Source organism: Aythya fuligula, chromosome 11, assembly GCF_009819795.1.
Source record: "Aythya fuligula isolate bAytFul2 chromosome 11, bAytFul2.pri, whole genome shotgun sequence".
In the NCBI taxonomy this organism is placed as follows: domain Eukaryota; kingdom Metazoa; phylum Chordata; class Aves; order Anseriformes; family Anatidae; genus Aythya; species Aythya fuligula.
Window position 1 is genome coordinate 17,465,476 of NC_045569.1, and position 22,281 is coordinate 17,487,756.

Sequence of the window (22,281 nt, forward strand, 5' to 3'; positions counted from 1 at the left end):
AAGAGCTGGTGGGGGGACAGCAAACAAACTGACCATTCTCTCAGAAGTGGTAATTTATCATTTCATTCACCCTATGCTGCCTAACTTGCACATTACTCACGCTGAGAGAGGGCTAGCATCACTAAACTGCAAACAGCACACAGCCGAGGGCTGCAGCTCTGCAGAGTGGAGCAGCCAGGAAATTATTTAAGCACACGTTTAAATCCACCTCCACCACGATTCAGTAAGACTTAAATGGGCATTTGGGTTAAGACCATTCTCAAAGGCTTTCCTAAAATACATCTGTAGGGCTTACCGAAGTATCTTCTCAGGGAGCTTGAGGAAGCTTCTGCTCGAGGGTCATGGAAAGCATGCGTGACTGGTCCCTGCCCAGACCCGAGCACCTGGCACCAGGTGGGAAACCTTCACAGACCTATCTTGGGGTTGGACCAAAACGAAGCCACTGCCTCCTGCCCAGACTTTCTGGGGCTATTAGAAACAACCTGTAGAAAAGCCACAATTTTTCCACCTCCATTTTCAGTGAGCTCAGTGGTGCCACTGGAAACAGGACAGAGCCAGGACGAAAAAGTTTTTCAAGTGGTGGCCAAATCCCACTGTGTTCTTGTCACTGCCACAGCAGATGTTGTTCTGTGCCATCCATCCGTCCATCCAAGTGAGGTCTTCATGCATAGCCAGAGAAGGACGGTCTGTCTCGACAAGGCTTTCTAGTGAGCAGTTGTTTTCTGCTTCCAGCACTGAGCCCAAGCTGCTTTGAGTCTTTTTCACTGCTTCAGCCTGGGAAAAGGCACACCGTACAGCATGGTTTAGCTGCGCCTACAGAAACTGTTATTTGTGGGTGAAAGCACTGTGCAGTTCTTGGAAAATACAGCTATAAATCTCTATGTAGGTGTTGAGGCCCTGTCACACCGTATTTTGGCAGTCTCTGAAAAGATCCAGGTGCTCTTGTTTCTCTCAGCTTCCTAAGTTACTTTGGGTTGTAGAAGTCATTCTCCTTTTATTCTCTTTTCCACCATTTTTTTTTTCTTTATAGGCTGACTGCAGGAAAGACCTTCCCTTTTCTTGCGGACTCACTGACTCCGCTTTCCTGACTCAAATCCCTGTGCAAGACCTTGCAGACATGACATTAAAAAAAAATCACCATTTTGAGACCACATTTTTTTTCTGCCCATTGATGGTCCTCTGAGTTTGAATTGCAGTGTTTAATTTTGACTGTGAGGCAACGTGGCAGTCTCACGACTAACACAAAATTGGATCAGAGAAGATGAATGAAAACCAGAAAGGTGCCCCAGAATGTCTAAGCAGAAGACAATCAAATTTCTGTGTCAAAAAGAGGGCAAAACCAAGGATGTGGGACTGGCATGAAAAACCTTGCAGACAGTTATTTTTCCTCTTCCTTTCTTTCACAGTGGGACAAATTCCACTTTTATTTCAGTTCATCTGTAAAACATGAGGAGCCAGCTGAGCGTAGCGTTGGTTCAGAATGAGGGCAGCCGACAAGGGAAAGGTAAAGGGAACTTGTAACTGCTGCAGTTCTCTCCAAGAAATTATTTCAATGCGAAAAACCCTCAAGCCAACTTCTGAAGGATAGAAGAAGGCACTAGCACATCATCTAACACTCCTTGACACAGCAGACTCCAAGGTATAATTACTTCATTAATTGCTCATATATAGGGCATCATCTCTTGCTGTCTCAGACTTCCTAGACATACATCATGTTGTCTGACATAGATCATGTTGTCTTCTATTATCTGTGCACGAAGGATTGCGAACAAGAAGGAAGCTGCTCTAAGGCCTGGGAGCAGAGTTAATGATCAGGACATGGGAGCAGGTGGAAGAGGTGAACAGGGAAGAGCAGCTTGACTCTAAGAAGGTTGGGACCAGCTGCTGCAGTTAGCACCTAGCACATACAGCATATTTTGAGGGTGAATTCTTGCACTCTTACTTCTCTGTATATGTTAAAGATCACTGTGTGTTATTTTGATTCGGAGACCATGATACTTGAAGAATAAAACCTGCATTTCATACACAGATGTTTAAAGACTTTGGAAATTAATCTTCAAAGAAAGCTGAAAAGGACGAGTTCATCAACAGCACGTGACATGGAACACTCCTCTCCTGCTACTCTCCCTACGCCTGAAATCACAGCTCTTTTTCTCTCTCTCCTTGACACAGAGATGTACGATGGCACAAGGCATTTCCCAGGGAACTGTCCCCACTTACAGTGACATTGCTCAAGTGGAGCCCGAATCCCATCAGCAGGAAAGGCCCCTCCCATCCAGACAGACAGTGGCACTGATCAGAGAGTTTGGGACTCCCAGTATGCTACAATTTGCAAGTCTACAGCTGTTAGACAGAGAGGGATATTCAGGAACACCCTAATTAGTTGTACTTTCTTTTCTAACCTCAGTCAAAAACCAGTCAGACTGTGCTTTAGATTTTGACATCCTATTAAATGCAGAACACAGGCCAATAGCTTTCATTTTCCCTTGTGATGCTACAGACTCTTGTTTTTATAGTTTGACAGAGAGACATAATTAGGCCTCAAAAAGGACAAGTCTAGACTATTAGTTCCCCACAGAGGCTCCCTGGAAATCAGAACCCACAATTGCTCTCCACGTTCTCACTGAGGCAAATTTATGGATACCTGCTCTCCTGCGTCAGATGTCCCGTTCCCAGCCTTTTACCTGTGACTTTACAGTCCTTTCATTTGAAGGACACACGGAAAGAGACAGGAAAGGATGATGCCAGTGTTGGACTTCACAAAGGGACAACAGCAAGTAAAGGACGATATTGTACCTGAGTTACCTACAGCTTCACTTCTCAGTTCTCAGTGACCAGTAAGAAGATTCAGCCTCTGGATGCTGCAGCCTCTCTCCCACAGGCAGTTCCTTGAGCTTTCTTTGCCAGGTACCAGCTTCCCCCTGCACCTAGTCTCCAAATGCTTGGACAATTTCTGTACCTTTCCTCACGTACTGCAACCTTGGACACACCTGATTCCAGTGAGCTCTCAGCCTCAACATAAGCACAGAGCACTGGGCCTTTGTTTTTGCAATAGCATCATATTTTAGATGCATCTTCAGTTTATAATCCCCAGTAATCCTCAGATCCCACTGTGCCTAGCCAGCAGTCCTTAATTCTATGTAAACCATTCTACAGCTGTCTTTATTACATCACGTGTTGCTGTTTTCAAGTCATTACCCCAATCTATCAGCATTGCATTGAATTTTAATCCTGTCTTCCAAAGTGTTACTCAACACATTGTCTGGGAATTCGACTCAGAGGGAGCATCAGTTCCTGGTCCCTCCTGCCACCTGCTTCCCGGCACTGACCTTGGTGCACGGCCTGGTGTCGTGCCAGGGATGTGCAGCACATATTGCACTGCTGGCAGCTCTTCTTTGTTGTGGTGCTGCCCTTTTCTGCATAGAGTATCAAACCTATTCAAGGCTATTTTGTTCCATGAAAAACCCTTGACAGTTGATACCACAGACACGAGCAGTAATTACGGTCAGAGCTTATCTGCCCAGCTACAATTGCAAGAAAATGTTTTCCATTTCAAATAAACGAGGTTTAGTCCTCACTTTAAAGCCCTGGCCATGTGTTCTCACATCGCTACCAGGCTGCCACAGATACCAAAGTACTCCATCACCCAGGGGTGAGCAATTGCTAAATGCACCCACTGCTGACACTGGCCCCTTTTCATGGCCAAAAGGGCATCGGTCGAGGAGAGCTGTGCAGACACCGACTGCAGCACGCCGCGCGGTAACCACTCAATTAGTCTGTCCGCTTGCGCTCAGCCTCTCAAGCACTCGGTGAAAGTAAATGCTTACATGATTCCTCTGCCTACAAGGCCTTGAAATCTTTAGGGGGCCTGGCTTTGCTGTCTGGTTTTCCATTGACAGGCTGATAGAGACATCACAAATCTCTCCAAAGGCCAGTCACTAGGCTTCTTTCAACATCAAAGGGTGTCAATGTTCACTCTGCCTAGGAGCCTGGGGCAATATAAATCACACATGAATAGGTGAACTGAGTCTTTGAGGTTAAATTCTCTCTATATATACAAATATCTCTCCTTGGGTAACTGATATTACTGTGTTGTTTCCCCATCAATATCAAATATTTTCTTTCAGTTGCAGTATTCCAATGGAAAGCAAAGCTTTATAGGCAAAATAAAAAATAATAAGGATGAGCAAGGGTGTTGTGGGCAGAAAATTAACTCATTTTAAGTATTTATTGTCAGTTCCTTGAAAGAAAAAACAGTAAACTGATGTGATTTTGTTGCTATCAGGCATTTTCAATGTCCATAGTTACCTTTATGATCTCTTGGACTGAGCCACCTTCCCTCAGTCACCCAGGTGTGTTTCTTGCCTGCCGTGCTGGAGCCCCACCAGGCTCAGGGCTTGCCCATGGAGCAGCAGCTCCCAACGCCGCTCCCAGCCCCGCACTGCCCACACGCAGCCCCTGTGCTGGGCACAGCAGGCCACAGCGGGGAGCCGGTGTGCATGGACACCATTCCCTGAAGCCAACCACGACTGACATCAAGAAGGCAGATTTGGAGCCTGCACTTCTTGGGCTGGCACCTCCCTGGGATGCAGAAGCGTCAACTGGGCTGTAAAAGCCTCTGGTGATGGGAAATGTCTTTTCCCTCTTCTGTCTCAACCAGCTGACACCAGGCATCTCTACCCACTCGGGTCACTGGCTGGGTAGGCAACATGCCTCAGTGGGGGCTGCTTGGAGAGGTTGATTCACCCTGACTGGCACAGTTGTGGCACCTCTGCGTGGGGCATTTACCACCTAAAAACAGGAGACGGGACAGCTGGGCCTGTCAGTAAATTACACTGCACAAAGATAGCTCTGGTTCCTGCCCACTCTTCTGCAGGCAGGGCCCTGGCAGCAGCTCCCGTGTCAGTGCTACATCAGCACATTTGCGAGACACCCGCGCCGCTGCCAACTGGCCCTGCCTGCTCCGAGCAGCAGTTGCGAGCACCTGATGCTGCTGCAGAGAGAATTGGGGCCAGCATCTTGCAGAGTATTCAACAGATCATCACGTGGGACAGCGTGCCAAGTCCCCGGGGGGTTGCAATTCCCTGGCGAGAAATGGCTGGGGAGTTAAGACCGCTGGCTACTTGAGAGACTTGCTCGGCTCCACGCCTCACCACATCTCCCCTGCGCTCTCAGCAGCCGGTTACATCCCCCTGCTTCTGCAGGGCACTGAGAGGCACAGGCTGCAGCTCGCCAGCCTCTGCACCCTCCCGTACAGCACAGCGCTCACCCTGCCTGCTCTCACTGCTTCCCTTCACACCTGAGAGGGATCTTCCCCATGGGCAGCTGCCCAGCCAGCCTCCACAGCATTGCACCAGGCAGAAACGTGAGCTGGGAAACTACCTGGTCTTAAATGGTGTGGGTTTAATGAGATATTTTTTTTTATGACCTCTGCAGTAAATTGCCTGTGCTCGGTATTGTGTTTGAGTAAGTAACACCCAGCAGAAATTGTAGCAAGGCAGTAATTGCAGAGTATCTGTCTAAGATCTCCGTGCCATCAGGCACGGATTTTCATTTCATACATTAGTCACAATTTGCTGTCATAGCTCCATATAATCAGTACATTCCTTTTAATGTGCAGAAGGAAAAGGGGGAGGAGGAAAGGGGAACAAAAAGCTGCCCAGTGCTGGGGAAATGCGTGGAGCTGCTGTTTGGAAGCCAAATTGTACGTCTTGTGTGGCTCTCTCTGTTACCTCTCCAGATGACCAGAGGCTACATTGCTACTCGAGTCACATACCTCTTAACACAAAGTCAGGGATTAAGGCAGGAAAAATGTATTTGCATGCCCATTTCTGGAGGGTTTTAGTGAACATTGGGTGGATTATACACCAGATTTTACATCATTACCACTGCCCAAGCTGCAACAACAGCAGATTCCCAGCCATCCTAATGCACACTCTATTCTTTCTGGAAAGCTGCTCCTTAGAAATATGGACTCCTAAGTGGGATGGGGCGAATGTCTCGCTGCTTTGCTGAGTGATGCCATCTGAATCACATGCATCTATGGCATTAGGTGAATTAGGAGAACGTGGGCTTGTGCTGCCTGATCTTCCTTTGGAGAGGTCATCGGGGTCCTGGAAGGAGAGGGAACCTGAAATGGGCAATCGCTTCTGGCTTTTACTGCTAAAGCAGCCTGCGCTTCGGCTAGCAGGTGACAGGCTGCTGTCATTAGACAGAAAGCAGCTTGGAAAGTCAGAGCTGATGGTCAGAAAAAAGCCAGCATCGTTCCTTCAAACCCAAATCCACAGCTAGAGAACTGTGCTATGGCCCCCATAATATGAATAATTTTTGGCAGAGCAGTTTTAGAGTCAGTATCTCAGGCTGCAGCTTCACCAACAGCCCGCTTTTACACCCTTCTGGTCTGTGCTCATTAGATATTGAGTGAGGCCATCGTTCCTGTACCTGCACATCTCCGTCCAGTCTCTAGCTTTTCACACAGCAGAAGAGTGTGCCTTTTGCTGAGATTGTAAAAAGCATTACGAGGAATGCCACGGGATTTTTCACTCATTTGCGTCCACTGTCGTGAAATCCTAATGCGAAAATCTTCACATTTCAAATAGCATTTGACTTTCTGTTTCTTTTGACACTCTGCACGGCTGCAGTCGGGGAATTACTGCCTCACAGTACTTGGTACCTAGTACACCGACTCTGGGCCCATCTCATGTCTAGCCTGAAATCTGCATAATGAGCAGAAAGCCATTTTCCTTGCAATCCATTCTCCTGTTCAAAGCTTCTCATGTGCCAGGTTGTTGTTTTTTTAATCACACAAAATGGTATATATTAATGAGCTCTGAAGTTACATAAAGATAGATCTGAAGCATAAAAACACTAATATGCCCTGTAGCATTCAGTGCTTTGAACACAGAATGGCATCTGTGTGAGAGTGTGATTGCATGCAGCTATGGAAACCAGTGCCAGAAAATGAGGAAATGCTGAACAAGTGGTGCAAGATTGGAAAAAACTGGGAACAAAGATACTCAATTTGCATAAAAAGGCCTAGTTCGCGAGCAGCCTGAATTGTGCAACTTTCTGTTTTTAAATGATTATTTTCTAGTTCTGCTGGCAAAGTGTGGATTGTCGATTTCCTGGACGAAAACAGTCGCCCGCTCCAGCCCCCAGCAGAAATAAAGGGCGAGCAGGTTCCCACGTCAGATGTGGCTGTTCCAAATGGGACAAGTTCTGCACATGTGAATAAGCGCAAGGCCTTTCCTTGTCTTCGCGTGCGTCCTGAGCCATTTCCTTCTCATTTCCAGATGGTGCCAATTAAAAGTAAGAACCCCTGCCCTAATGGTTGTTAACAAAACAAGAACAATCTGAGACTTTAATGAGTAAAACTAGAGTCACATAATATGGCCAAGAGAAGCCAAAATGAAAAGAAAGATTGCAGTTGGCAAACACTCGGGTTGCTGGGTCTTAAAATTGTAAAATGCAATGGCCGGAGATTTGGTTTTTAATACTGAGGGGTGCCTTCTACAGCTGAGTTCACTGGGATTATTTTGGGGCTTAAAGATAAGCGCTTGGATAAACCATTCCAATCAGTGACTGAGGCAGGACTTAAACAGTAAAGCTGGGCCACATGTAATTCATATTAGAAGGTATTTATATGATGTATTATTGAGTTCCTTTTCTTAATCAGTAATTGGCAATTAAGATAGCAGCCATGCTTTCAAAAAAATAAAAATAAAAATGAGGTATTTCTGGTTAGCAGAGTTTACTGTTGAAATGGAGCAAAAACCTCTGGCTAGAAATGGAAGCTACAAATCAGATACGGATGTTTTAGTTCAGGGGAACACAATTAACTGTTTTCACCAATTACCTCAGGACATAGTGGATGATCTGTCACTTGAAAACCTCACCTTGAGGGTAAGCACCTATCTGGAGAGCATCCTCTAGTGCAGTTATGTATAACTTTTCTTAATCTGCAGGTTCCTGAATACTCCTGTGGAGGTTCCAGCTCTTGGATAGCAAATCTTAAGATTGCCTTGTTTGTACTCGTTACCTTTTCCTGACTCTGCACAAGTAAGTCATGAGCCCTGAGATCTGTAGACCACAGTCTGAAAATAATAATGATAATAATTTGTGCAACCCAAAGTTCTGAAGTTGACAGAAGAATTACTGAAAAAATTCCCTGGTTTCTGACCATACGGTCTCTAAATCCATAAAGATATGTTGGGACTGTGGTCTAGAGGAGCTAAACTGAGCATATATTGGGAAACCTTTTCCTTTAATAGTTTATTTCTGTGTTGGGAAAAATACTGTGGTATTTTTATACTTGAAAATGCTTGATTTTTTTGTATGTGTGTGATCATATTCAAAGCCTGAGCACACACCAGCTGGTAGGATCCTACATCACAACCATGCCCGTGGTTTTAACAGCAAAAGCCTGTTAAAAAAGGAAGGAAGAAATACAAATATTTCAGCCTATTCTTCTATGCCAATTTCCAATATTTGCTTCCCTCCTTCCATGGAGCACCAGCATGGAGCAGAGCAGGTTTAACACGTTCACATCACACAAGATGTTCGTCTTTGTAGGAAACCTATAGTCTGCTGGCCAAGAGGTGGCACTCACGAAACACACTGTGCTGTGACTAATTAAGAGAGGGGTGGGCTTTCCCCCCATCTTCCAAACTAATCTGCACAAATGTTGCTGCACTGGGTACATGACAATAAACAAATCCCAGTTCAAGTTTCTCAGCACGCTCTGTGCTGTTTGGGCATATGCTGCATCGCGCTTGGACTTCAATAAAGAACTGATGGTTCCACTTGCAAGGGGAGCTGCCACGCTGACGTGCAAACCTCTGAGGTTGCCTCTCCATAACTCTGGAGTGTTCTTTTATCTGTTTGTCTCTTGCGCTGCTAATTGAGAATTGTGTGAAAATCTGCGTTCAGATGTTTGCTCAGGAATGGGATCACCAGACACTTCTGGCCTGAACAAAGAAGGAACAGCCATTTATAGCATGAGCAGATAAGGTTCCTCATTGTTCTAACTCTGCATCACAATTTAAGGTGACCCTAATCTGCTCCAAGCAATCTGTGACTCAGCAGGCGTTATAACCATATCCTGCCCAGCTCAGTAGGAGAGGCAACGTGGATGCACACACGGAGAGGGGTGCAGTGGCTCTGCAGGCAGGTATCTCATCTGCCAGCTTCATGCAGTGCTCTCTGCAGGTACAACTTCAGGACTTTTCAGATCACAGCAGGGCAAGGACAGAGAAGGGGGCTTGTCCCCCATGGCACCATGCCCTGTCAAAGCAGTGGAAACCACACAGCAGGTCTGCAGAGGCTGCAGTTCCTGTAGGACATAGGAGATAAGAGCAATGACGTTTGGTCACACCATCCAGCCCAGTGATTTCGGATGTCCAATGACGAGTATGGGGACAGAGCTGGTACAGGACAGTATTTTGTGGCACACACTCCCAGAGGCTTTCTAAACCAAAGGCTGCAAGTAGATCAAGTGTAACACCCACCAACTTCCAGCTGAAGTCTCCTCCTTAAGCCTCTTATTCTACCCACCCTGAAACCACCAAAGGTTATCATGTGGCTTGGGAAGAAAGCAGACGTGCTCCTGGTCTGTTCCGCAGAGGATAAGCCTCTACAATCACAGGAGAAGATCCAGGATCCTTAAACTCAGAACTCCCTTGAGGGGCATGCAGCTCTTCACGATGTCCACATCACCACTGAGTCATCTCAGAAATTCACACAGGTCAGACAGCAAGGTGACTCCCTGCTCAGAGTCAACTCCTGCTTCCCAGGCTCCAAGAAGATCAGTCTGGGCATTTCTCCCCATGCCCTGTAGCTTGTACAACCATCCGGGTTCTTCATTGCTGCTGTATTTACGTTGTCATTTATTACTGAGGTGAGACAAGTAACACAAGTGATTCAGCAGATCACTAAGGAGCAAAAAGAAAGGAGGAGCGTTTGTCATTCTTGCTGAGACAGCTTTAAAGTTGTTTGTATGTGTTTGTGTGTAACTGGACAGAGGGAACGAGTGTCCCGTAGGTGAGCAGCTGTCAAGAAAAGGCCGGCATTACTGCTGAGGTGTCAGGCCAGCAGTCATGGCACAGATGTGCTGAAGCTACGCTGGGTTTCTGCACAGATGTTGCTTGCCAGCACCAGTTCAGAGCCAGATGCTGTGGATGGCTGGATATGGGGCCTGGGTTTCCTACAGAAATTCTGGGAGGGTAAATGGCAAAGGTCCTCTGGTTTGGATGGAAACCCTGGTGCTCTGTCCAGATGCAAGGAGTCAGTTTAGAAATCAGATTAATGCTGTATGCAAGGATTTCTGAGCCAGCAAGTTGGGCTGTGCTTCATACTGCAATCAAAGAAATTAGAGGCAGCAAAAGGTTACATCATCCAGGTCTTAATCCAGAGATACACGTACTAAAAAACATGGCACATGGTTAAATGCTTTGCTAGGTCAGAGACCTAATTTGCTCCCTGTCAGTAGGGCTGTTCTCTATCATGGACATTGTTTGGGCTAATTAGACTGTGCTCCTGGCCATTGCGAGAGCAAAACCCAAGGCATGAATCCTCTGGCACTTCTAAGTGCTGTCAGCGTTTTGCAGATAACAACAAATAATAATAACAACCTTTGTGTTTGAGGGTTGTGCTCGGGGTGGTTTCAGGGGTGATCAGATCTGGCAGGAGGATTTCCAGGCCAATCAGGACAGCCCCAGCCCTGAGTGAAAGATGCCCCAGATACGATCCTGAATGCAGAGTTATTTTTGTGCCCTTTTTTACCTCCCCTCTGCCTCCAGTTTCTAACCGTTCTCGTGGATCATCCCTCCCCAGTTCTTAGACTTTAAATGCTAACCTGCATCTTTGCTAGGTCTGATTTAAGGTTTATGAAGTACATTTGTTATTGCATGGCTGATGTGCGTACAAAATGAACTTCCATGCACCTACACACAGAGGCTGATGGTTATTAACAAGCTCACCTGTTCCTGGATTCACCTACTCGTTGCAGCTGGTTTGTAAACTTGCAAGAAAGGGCCCTTCCTGCACCCGTGTGTGTGTGCAGAGCCCAATCTTCTTCCCTCATCAGCACACACAGGCACCGCTGCAATGCAAACAACATTCATAACGCCATAATGCTTGCTACACGTGCAAATTTGACACATCATCGGGCACATATTTTGTGCATGAAATTCCACAGTCGGCTTCAAGATAACACGCTCCTTCAACATTGTCTGTACTTTCCTTTCCGAGAGCTAGATTTATTTTTTAACCCAGCTGAAACATTTCCTATTAAAGACACTGAGGACAATCCTGGGTTAAAGACCAGTGCTACCTGTTTTTTAAAAATTAAGGTTTGTCTGCCTCCTTTGCAGGCTTTTTAAGCCGTGTGCCTGCCACTCACATTTCTCGGGACCGGAGGCCAGCAGGGCTGGCTGCGAACACTAGGTGGCACTTCGCAGCCAGGAAGGTTAGCAGCTTAGGCAACTCCATGGAAACCTCATTTATTGCCCTCATTCACAGGGCAAGACTTTTTGCTCACCGTGTCCTCACCACCTCATTGGTCCTAATTCAGCGTTTAGTCCGCAGAGAAAAACCCGGTCAGTTCCCAGACAAATTCTCACCTTCACCAAAGGATAAATCTCTGGTGGCGTGATTAGTTCATGATGAACTCTAGCTTACATTAATATCAGTCAAACGACTTCGTGCTCTGCCTCAAGTTGCAGCATATGCACGGAGCATCAGCACGCCAATTGCTAGGCCAGACACTCCAAAAGCTGTAAAATCTTCCTCCCAGTGAAAAGACAAACCCGGACCCAGCAGTGATCTTGCTGCCACTTACCAAAGTGCAGCATCAGGACAGGAGGGTGCCCCTTCAGATTTACATTCTTCCTGCCTCCCCTGTCAAGTTGTGTCTGGTGCTTCATGGATAATTGCAAAAGGCCAGGTGTTGCCCTCAGTTCATGCCTGGAATTTGCCAGGCAGTGGCACAAGGGAGCAGAGCGTGGTGCTGTTACTCACAGCCATGCTGCAACAGAGGGGAGAAAAAATGGTCCAGCCCCACAGAGCAAAATTCTCCAGGCTCAGAGCTCACAGCATTCACCCAGAGAACAAACACACCCTGCGTGTATGTGCACGAGCATCCTCATGCCTTGGGAAAACGCAGCCACTGCTTCAGACAAGCTGGGCAGAGGACAAGTTCTTCAAAAAGGTTTTGTGGGAATGCAAGCTCTCATTTTAGTTCAGCCCACTCTAAATCCCAGGGCTGGGCTGCAGGCTCTGCTATGTTCAATTCCAGGACAACAAGGAGGAGCGCTCTGCAGTGGGACCACTTGCTTTCTAAGGCACTGTGATAAAAAGGCAAGTAAAGGGGCAGGTCCAGGCAGCACAGGGGACAAGCATTTTCCTTTTGCCATATTGAAACAGTGGCAGGGAAACACCCAGGTATCTCAGACGCTTCTCCCCAGGTTGGCTGAGGACAAGGAGCTGCCCTTTTCCCTGCTGTAGCTGGTTCGAGGGCCAGCGCTCATGGGAACGTGGCCTCTTTTATTTACCCCCGAGGCTACTCTGGAATAGGAACCCACAGCCAGCCTCAGCCTGCCTTGCACAGCAGGTACATGAACGTGGTCCTGAGCATCCTCCTCCTCTCCAGGAAGCTGAGGTTTACCCCACCCCCTGCCCAGTCAGGCCTCTGGGCAGCACTGAGCCCAGCAAGTGCCCTGCAAGCAGGGCAAGAAAGCAGGCTGAGGCCATGGTAAACAACTTGCTGCTATCTATTTAGGTGCAAGGGTAAACTGCCGCTGAACGCACAGCAAACGTGACGCACAGGAGGCTTAAGATTGCCTTCAGCACTCAGGTTTTGCATGGAGAGCTGCAAGCACAGCCAGAGTCCATCCTCCTACCATTTGGGGCCCTCTGCTGAGCTCTGCCCCATGGCACCTTGCAGGGAGCTGTGTAGGCTGCGCTGCCACACAGGGCAGGGCACTGCGGACAGGGAAATGCTGGTGAGCACAGTCCTACCTCTGGCCAGGCAGAGCGGCTGCGTCCTGCTGTGGCATGGGAACAGTCACACCGTGTGCTAAGCCCATGCCCTCCTTCACCCCTTCCTCCAGACATCTCCCAGCTGAGATCCAGGGGAGATCTCCCACTGGTGCTGTTTCACCTGTTTTGGTAACCTTTTTCGTTCTTTGTATAGCCATTATCCCTTCATCCTTTTGATAAGGCTTCCACCTCGACTGACTGTCAGCTGCTGTTACTCACACGGAGCTGCAGCGCTTGGCCTGGCTTGATCTTTCCCAAGGTCTTTCTTAGCTGCTTTCAAAACAGATACGCACCTCCCACCTTTTGTAGCGATCTCTCTCTCTTCTTTCTTTTAAATAAAAGATATCTACATTTTTAAGCCATCACCTGGATTATTTCTTTATCCTTTCATCCTTTCCTGTCTCCTCACCAAGGTCAGTGCTTCATTGTTTGGAAGTATTTCTTAGTCTTCCCTCCATCAGATCACTGGACCTCTTTTTTCCCCAGCTACCCGACTGTCTCCTGTCCCTAGCTCCCCTCCAGCGACTTGCTGCAGTCTGTGAACCGGTCATGCTGCCGAATGGCAGACTGCACATCTGTACAGCTTCCCCTTATTCCAGGAAGAGCTGAACGATTCTCAAAAACAATTCCAGCTTCTGCTGCAGGAATTGATTCCAGAAAATATTTTCCTGTGGTTTGATTTCATGTTACTCACCCTTGTTTTGTTCTGCCTCTGGTTAATATTGTTTCCCAGCTCCTCCAACAAACCATGGGCACATTTAGGAGGATGTTTGTCTAAGGACAGACTAGAGACCTGAAATTGTATCCCAGTCCCACAGCCACAGCTAAACAGCACTGTCAGCTACCACCATGCTGCTGCTGGCCTCCACTGTTGGTGGTGGCTTCATCAGTGACAGCACAGACAGTGAAACAGCGGCTGTGACACCAGAAAGGCCGTGCCTAGGGCCAGAGGGGGCCACACATCAGTGGCACCAGTCCAGCACGGGCTCAGCCTGGCTCATGGACCACGGAGGATGATGAAAAGCTCCTGCTCATGGTCCTCCTGAGGAGGGAGCCACAGACGCCCAAGGTGGCTGGGCACAGGACACCTCGCTACTAACGCTGGCACCCAACACTCCCGGCCTCATCCAGTATTGTCTGTGCTGAAAAAGCTTCCAAACCAAGCAGACAACAGATTGCAGCATATTCTTCCATTCTTCCCTCATCACAGAGTATAGCCCTATTAACCTAATAAAGAAGCTTCAATCTCTTTTCAGTTCAGGAGAATTCTCCCCATTGTTTCCAAAGAATTCTTTCTGGATGTACTGCCAAGAGCGTGCATTTTCTGTCCTGTTCCAAGTTGCTTGAAATAACAAAGAATTATCCTTACAATTAAGATCAGGCTGTACAATTTAGATACGTGCCTTAAAAGAGTTATTATTCTCTGCCAGAGATGTATTGTTCTTCCCCATTTAATTTTATTTACTTTTTTTTAGTGGATGCAACAGTTACGCTGTCATTTATCGGAGAAGAAGGAAGCAGCAGCTGCAGAGCTGTGTATATAAAATAAACACAATGTGGATGAAGCTATCAGAAGCTTGGATTTCAAGGAGGAGAGGGGGAGGATTGCTTTTAATAAGATCTTGTGTCAGTAAAATTGTGAGACGGAACTGCAGGGTCTTACCTATTAAAAAAAGGAGTGGGAACAAATTCTTTTCTTTAATGGAACAGCAGTGTTAGCTGCATGCATACAGACAGAGGGCTTAATTTAAAAAGTAAAAAGCAATTTGGTCATTCATGTTCAGACTTCGGGCACTCCACAGAGCATGCCAAACACACTCGCTTCTTTTTAACCCTTTGGCTGCAAGGCCTGTACGATATGGAAGAGGCAAAGCCACGGTGCATTTGTTGAGCTGAACAGAACTCTTTTCTCCCTCGAGGTGCTGGGGAGGCAGCCAGCTGATCCCCGGGAAAGGCAGGTGGGAGGCAGGCGGCCTGCCCCCAGCTCTGACGCGGCTTTGTTGTGTTAGCTTGCGTGAATCGTTTTGCTTGCCATCGGTACAAACACAGATGCTGATGCTATCAGTGGCTGCTGCTTGTTTGTTTATTCATCTGTACTAAAACCAGTGACTAGGAAGCCCCAGCAAGCATGAGAGCACCCAGACCAGAGCGCTGTACGAGAGCCAACTGCAATTGTACTCGGCGAGTTTGCAGCCGAGTGCCACAACATCGCATGCCGTGACATGAATCTGCCCCATCCCTCACAGGCTCACGCAGCGGCGGGCTGTGCTAGCTTGGAAGGGTGCCTAAACCGCTCTGAGGCTGCACTCACACAATGAAACGTCTGTCCTGAAACCAACAGAGGCAACTGCAGACGTGGGCTCGGTGGCTCGACCCACGCTGCACAATGTAAGGGGGTCGGTGGCTCTGGGGTGTCCCGTTTGGGAGGTCCGTGCACCTCGTGCAGTGCATCCAAGCAGAGGGGGGACAGGAGCAGGGTCAGTCAGGCATGTAATAGGGTTGGATGAACATCCTTATTGCAGGTGTGTTACAATAAAGCTGAAAACATTTTGTAATATGAGATTCAGGTGATGAGAGTGATAACAGACACGGTCCTCCACTGCACCACGTCTGTTCAGGCAGCGACCTCACTGCAGCTGGAGCCAAGCTCGCTCCGGACAACTCAACCAACCAACTGCGGCTGTGTTTTCATAAACATGCAAACACACACACACACAGCTCTATTGCGGGCATTATTTCATTAACAGCATAATTGTGCAGAATAGGTAAGTATTTTCTATAATTGTATAATCAGCATATAATTATATAGAGCAGAAAATATAAACATAAATTAAATAGGTGAATGCATTTATTATTCAGATATAAATTTCAGTGGTAACTGAAATCATGCCACTGTGTACGTGTCTGTAATTAATAGAGCACTGCAATGAAAGATGTTGTATTTATATAACTGCCTGATAGAGCTACGCCACCTTTGCTGTAAGACACAGGTTGCAGTGACGCTGCTTACAGAGGCATCAGAAGACTCTAGCCACGCAGCTGCATTTGAAGCCTGCTGCCAGCATAAGGGAAGTCTTTCTCCTTCTCACTCTGCTGAAAAACTAACAGCCATAACAAAAGGAAATAGGTGTAGCTTCTGCTTTGCAGCTGCATTTGCACAGCAAGGCCTCATCATGCAAGGAGAGCAGCATCTCCACCTGCCCGCATGGAGAAATGGGAGCACAGCTGACTGCACACACTCCTCCGAGGCACAAAGAGCTGCACTGGGAAGTCAAAGGAGAAAGGGCTTCTCTTCCTAGTTCAGCCCCAGGCCTTAGCCTGCCTACCTCCTGGACTTAAAACATGGCAATAGTCAGTAAAACGGAGGCAGCCAGAAGTGGTGTTATTTTTTAAGAAGATGCTGTGCTTTTAAATGACGTGACTACAGCATCTTGTGCTAGAGAATATGAAATCAGCATCTAGACCTCTTAGACCCAACAACCCAGCCTGACAAAAAATAGTACGGAAATTCTGATAGAAAAGGTGCTTAGATCGTTGACCTCCTTTCACTCCTGCTTCTGCTTATGTGAGCTGTAGTTGGCCACTGGAGGCAGATTTAGGTCTCTAAGGTTTTATGTCTCATCTAGAGGAGCCATATTCCAGAAAAACAAACCCATTAGCCCAAGCATCTTCCAAGAGAAATGTTTTATCATATGGAACAGCTCAGGGATTCAGCCTTCAACGAGGACTGTGCTTCGATCACAGATGGGATCTTGGGAACTGCACTAAATCACAGATGGTATATTTTTTCCTATAATTCACAAAATGGGCTATTTCCACTGCTTGCCGTTGTGTTTTTTTTCCCCTTCTCTGATTTTTCTATTTTGCACATAGCAATTGCAAACATAGATACAATTTTTTAAAAGGGCCCTTGAAAACATTTTCTTTTAATGGTGCATGTAATCTTTTCCTGCTCAGTACATCTAACACCAACATGTCATGCTTTTCAGAAATTAAAACATAGTTAATTTTAATAGGATTGGGTTTATGGTTTATATGTTTTGCTTATTTATATTCTGTGTCATTTCTATTTTCTTGGATAAGCTCGAAATACCCTTGTTATCTCTTGAAATACTGTGTCAGCCACGAGCTAGTTTCTAGACTGAGACATGGCAGCCTCTGCTGTTGCCCACTCGTGGGCTGCAGGAAACTGGCGGATCCCACATTTGTACTCCTTACAGTCTGTCTTATCTTAATTCTGTGTTATCACCAGCTTAAGAAAGCAGCACAGCCCAAATTCACCCCATCAAACGTTGGCCCTCAGCTGCAGCAATGTACTCAGGCACCCTACAAAACCCCTGGAAGAGGGTCAGAGGAAGAGGGCGGAAGGAGGGAGGGGAGGAGAGGGAGAGAAAGGAGCGCCCCGGCCATCAGCGAGTCGCTCTGGAGAAGCTTCTCTCTCTACTGTCTACAGCAGGAGCCTAAGGCAGGCAGGTACTTCACCGAAGTTGGAGAAGGGAAAGGAATTTGGACATCCTCCAAACAACTTAGTCTTAAAACATAAAACAACAGATGGAAACAGAGAGATATGGGGGTCCACAAACAGTCAATGAGATTGTGATAGGAGTTTGTGTAATGCACGCCAGTCTCTGCGCATCAGTGCAGAGCCTCTTCCGAGCTGCTAAGTGACAGCAAAAAAAAGCCAAAATTACATTTAATACTTGCCTGAAATTGCTTCATTGTTTTCCATGTAAACTGCTGCTATAGCTGGCACAAAGGTTTTATTTGTTTGCTGGTAGGACAGGCTATACAATACGAATAAGAGAAAAGGTAGCTATGAGCAAATCTCTGTTCATCCACGATTCAAAAAGATTTAGAGCTCCACATGTTGATAGCAGGATAGAAACAACCGGGCTCCCACCAGCAGCATGCTGTGATCCAACCTCTGGGGATCCTTTTCTATATCCATTTAACTTTTCCACCTCATTTGCTATCACAAGCTGCTCAAACGCTGTTGTCATTTTGTTTCTGTTTTGTATTTACTGATGTTATCAAATATTACACTTCACTGGAGGGTAATCTAGGCAGCATTGCATGCCCTCTTCAGTACAGAGCTGCTCAAACATTCGCGTCTCAGCCCCAAAGCCAAACAGCGAATCAAACCAAAACCCTATGCAAGTCAATGGGAATCTTTCCACCAGGCTTTAGATCAGCCTTTTTGAGAGTATTTCTAATGCACGTTAAATCAGGATTGAATAATCCTTTGGCAATGACAGGAGCTCAGGGTTGTCGGAGCTCAGGACGGACTCACGTTCAGGCAGAGTTCAGGGGCTGCTTGGCTCACACGGGTAGCCGGGCTTTCCGTGCTTTGTGCTGATTTTTCTCACTCTCAGGAAGAGTGCTCAGCAATATCCCCTGGTCACAGACAGAGATTTTGACCTGCTAAAGGACAGCACCAAATCCACCATCAACGCTTCTGCCTGAAATGTGATCCCACTTGCTACCACTCGTAACTGCACAAAACTCATGACCTCACACCAAGACCTTGCCAACGCACCTCTCTTACACCCTGCCTGTTTCTGTGAGCCAGAAGCATGGGACTTTGTGGGCTAGGCATTGTTTCTGGAAAGAATCTATCCCCCATGCTTTTTCTCCTCATTTAGCATATTTTTGTTGTTGGCCTCCAAGTTTCCACAGCCTCCTGTATCCTTCTCCACTATTTAAATAGGCACTTGTGTGAAATAATATTTCTTTGTGTGTGATTTTTTTGGACTCTACTAGTATCCTGTTGATGTGCTCCCTCTCCCAAAGCTCTCTGGTGTCAAAGTGGTGCTGTACTACCACTCCGGTTGCCTTCTTGGCTGACAACGTGAGAAAAGATGAGGAAAGGGCCAGGCGTTTGTATTTTTCACGAACCCAGGATGCTAAGTAGCCAGAGAAAAAGGGTGTATGAGGGGCAGTGCTCTGACTGCATCTCGGAAATGTCCCCATGAGGGAGCTCCGCAGCTGGAATGGATCCTGCTCCTGGGTTTTAATGCTCACGCAGCCTCTCCCATATGGCCCAGCTATTCAGCCTTTATGAGACGGAAGTGGCTATGAGCCTAAACACTAGAGATGTAGTGAGCTTGTAGTCACACCACACATGATTTAGTGAATAACTGATGCAAGGCAAAAAGATGGCAGAGCTCTGTGATCTAACAGCTGTGCAAACAGGCTAGAGAATTTAAAATTCAGGAAGCTGTATCTGCAGGAAAGCATTTAAAAAAAAATCCCTAGTGCCACATCTGGTGGCATCAAATTGTCATTATGACATGGTATTTAAGATGATTTAATGGGTTTATTGCCGAGTAAGAACCTTGGAGTTTGCTTAAACTACTGTGCATTAAAAGGATGTAACTCTTTAAATGATATTCTGACAAAGTACTGCCTAAACAGTTCATTATCTCCCAGGAACACACACGTATGTATCTCAGCATGTGTGTATATGGCAGCAAACAGATCGATAGACAGGAAGACGAATACAGCTGCTATCTCCATGCACGTGTATTTAACAACATACTACAGCGGACTCGCGTGTTGCAGGAGCTATTTTTTGGAAAAATTTGTTCACTCCCCTTTGTCCTTCGCTCTTCTACACCTCATACATCCATATAGCAGGCAAGATTTCTGTCCACCTTAATTACTTCTCGCTTAGGGCACTGAATCAATGGGTGGTTTTGAAACAAAGGATTGAGCTACTAAAAACAGCCTGGCAAAGCGTCTGGGAAAGGTTACTGATTATAGATGACTTCTAAGAAAAGGTGTTGAGGAAAAGAAAAGGTGTCTCTATTCTTGCTGAATAATTTTAATGTGACTTACTGTTTCTTTCACCTTTAGTTCCCGGAACAGTTCTCATTTCCTCTGAATGTTCTGACTTCTTATCTCAGGCCCTTTCAGCTTGTTGATTTTAAATTCAATCTGGCTAATTCAAATTCAAGGCACACTGCTCCTGAAGTCTTTCACCGTCCCCTGATTCCACAGAAGGGGGCTGTTAATAGTATGGGGTTTTGTCAGTGAGGAGCGGTGCAAACTTCCTTTTACACTTATTCCTTTCATACTAGATTGACACATTCCGTTGCAAGCTAGTCAGACGGCCTTGCTGCAGGTGTCTAACTTGGGTGATTCTCTCTCTGTGACCGCACACAGAACACAGGTTTCCCACCAAAGGTGCTCTGATGCACACCTCAGATGCCTTACGTGAACAATAAAGCTCATCACCAAGGAAATGATAAGACAAAGCAGATTTGCCTAACTGGACATATTCCTGAATAATCCCATGAAGTCACCAGGAGCTTTTCCATCATCTGTGGCAATTTTCCACCATCAATGCATTTGCCTTTTAGCATTTGAATAAACTGTCAGAGCACAGTCTGCCTCTGCTAGCCAGCCCTTCATGCATGTAAAATGAAAGCGAAAAAGGCAGCTTTTCACTGATCAGGCACAATTAGCTGCTCAGACACCTAGAGTGACCTAGCATGGAGCTCCCCATGGCCCAGGTGAGCCATCACCGACATCTGCAGTAACGCACCTGGTTCATGAGGGGATGCCCCCCACGCCACCACACACGGCTCCGTTGAGCTGCGTCCCTGCTGCTGACCCTCCTCCGTGCGGTCCCACACAGGCAAAGCCAGCTCGCAGACAGCTTTTACTGACAGTCTGCCCTACAGCATTATGCTGCCTGTTTACATCTCTGACTTGAATTTTTTATGTATCTATAACAAATAACATCTATTTATTTATTTTTTTTCCCTTTGTAAAATACAGCTCTTACAAGGCAGGAAGGAAGCTGGAGTTTGTTTCCTCTGAAAGTAAGTCATCTTCATTTCAAAACTGAAAGGGGTCTTCAACAGCCAAAGGGTTGGTTTTTCTTTCTTTTTTTTTTTTTTCAGTAAGAGTTTGATAGTGAATAATTGTAAGAGGGAAAAAAATCACCTCAGGTTGTATATTGCCACTTCCTCTTGCATTGCAGTTAATGCAAACCTTTGATTAGCCTGCTGAAGAGACCACACATTCAATAATTTGAAGCAAAAGGTTAATGGTGTTATTACAACTATTATCCCTTTTAAAATCATTATCCTCTTGTTTTTTATGTCTATATTACCTTCACCTTTCCATGAACCCACTTTACCAGCTGTTTCCCTCTGTCATAAAGTTTGCTGAACATCATCCTAGGAATAGGATAAATGCCATGTTTTATCAATCAAGCCTAAGGGAATTCTCAGCTTCTCATAACCCAAACTGTAAAGGGAGACTATTACAAAGTTTCTATTTTGATTTTTAAATTGGCCATGAGTGAAATACACAGTTAATGTCAAGGTGCAAAATGCTGCAATTAAGACACCATTTTTTCTTGGGAAGTTTTATAGATTAGCAAAGTATGAAAACTGGAGACTTAGAAGAGAGTAATCAATTGTCATTTTTAAATTGGTTATTTGTTAGAAGGATAAATAGTCCCAAGCAAAAAATGCCCAGAATGACCAAAATTAAGATAAAGAAAATGCACAAAGCAGAGGTGATAGGAGTCCAGTTCTAAATCATCTTCCCAATTTAGGCATTTAAATTGTATTGAGTATCAGGAAGACTTGTGCTCCTGTCCCTAATATTGGAAAATGTGGGTTAAATTCCTAAAATTTCATAGTGAGATTGACCTCTGAATGCATGGCAGTATCCAAGACATTTGAAAGTGCTCCCTGCCCTCCAGAGACACTAAGATGATACAGATTGTCTAACTTCAGCCACCTACACTGGGGTCTCTATCAATATTTGAGCTAAGTCTTTGCTCTTTATAACAGAGAACTTCTTGGTGCATTTTTTTTTTTTCTTTTTGTACAGTTGGCATCATCTGTAATCCACTTCCACTTTTTTTTTCAGATCCTGAGGATACCATTAGTCAGCATCTTTATTGGTTATATACTGAGTCCAGGGTCTAACAGTGGGCCTAGAAGAACATGTCCACAAGGAAAAGAAATGTCCACAAGGAAAAGAAATGTCCACAAGGAAAAGAAATTTCCAGTTTGCTTAATTAAGTAAAAAAAATAATAAAATACAGCATGAAAGAAATGAAAGGCCTTAAAACAATAATTTTTTTAAAGTGTTCAGTCTTCTGAATGCCAAATAAAAACAGGACACTTTTCCTAGAATTTGAAAAGAATCTGTTAATGATAATACCTCTACATGAAAATACCTTCCTTGCAGAATGGCAACAGCACAGCATTTACTGAGCTCTTA

At 45.9% G+C, this 22,281-nt stretch overlaps 1 long non-coding RNA gene across 1 annotated transcript in view; it reads left to right on the forward strand.

The window, feature by feature from the left end:
* LOC116493368 overlaps positions 1 to 22,044 on the forward strand; it is a 55,409-nt gene extending 33,365 nt beyond the window's left edge. The window contains exons 4-5 of the long non-coding RNA XR_004253750.1: positions 20,818 to 20,861; positions 21,925 to 22,044. This is a non-coding gene — a long non-coding RNA (uncharacterized LOC116493368). The remainder of the gene's footprint in view (positions 1 to 20,817; positions 20,862 to 21,924) is intronic.
* Positions 22,045 to 22,281: the final 237 nt, after the last annotated feature.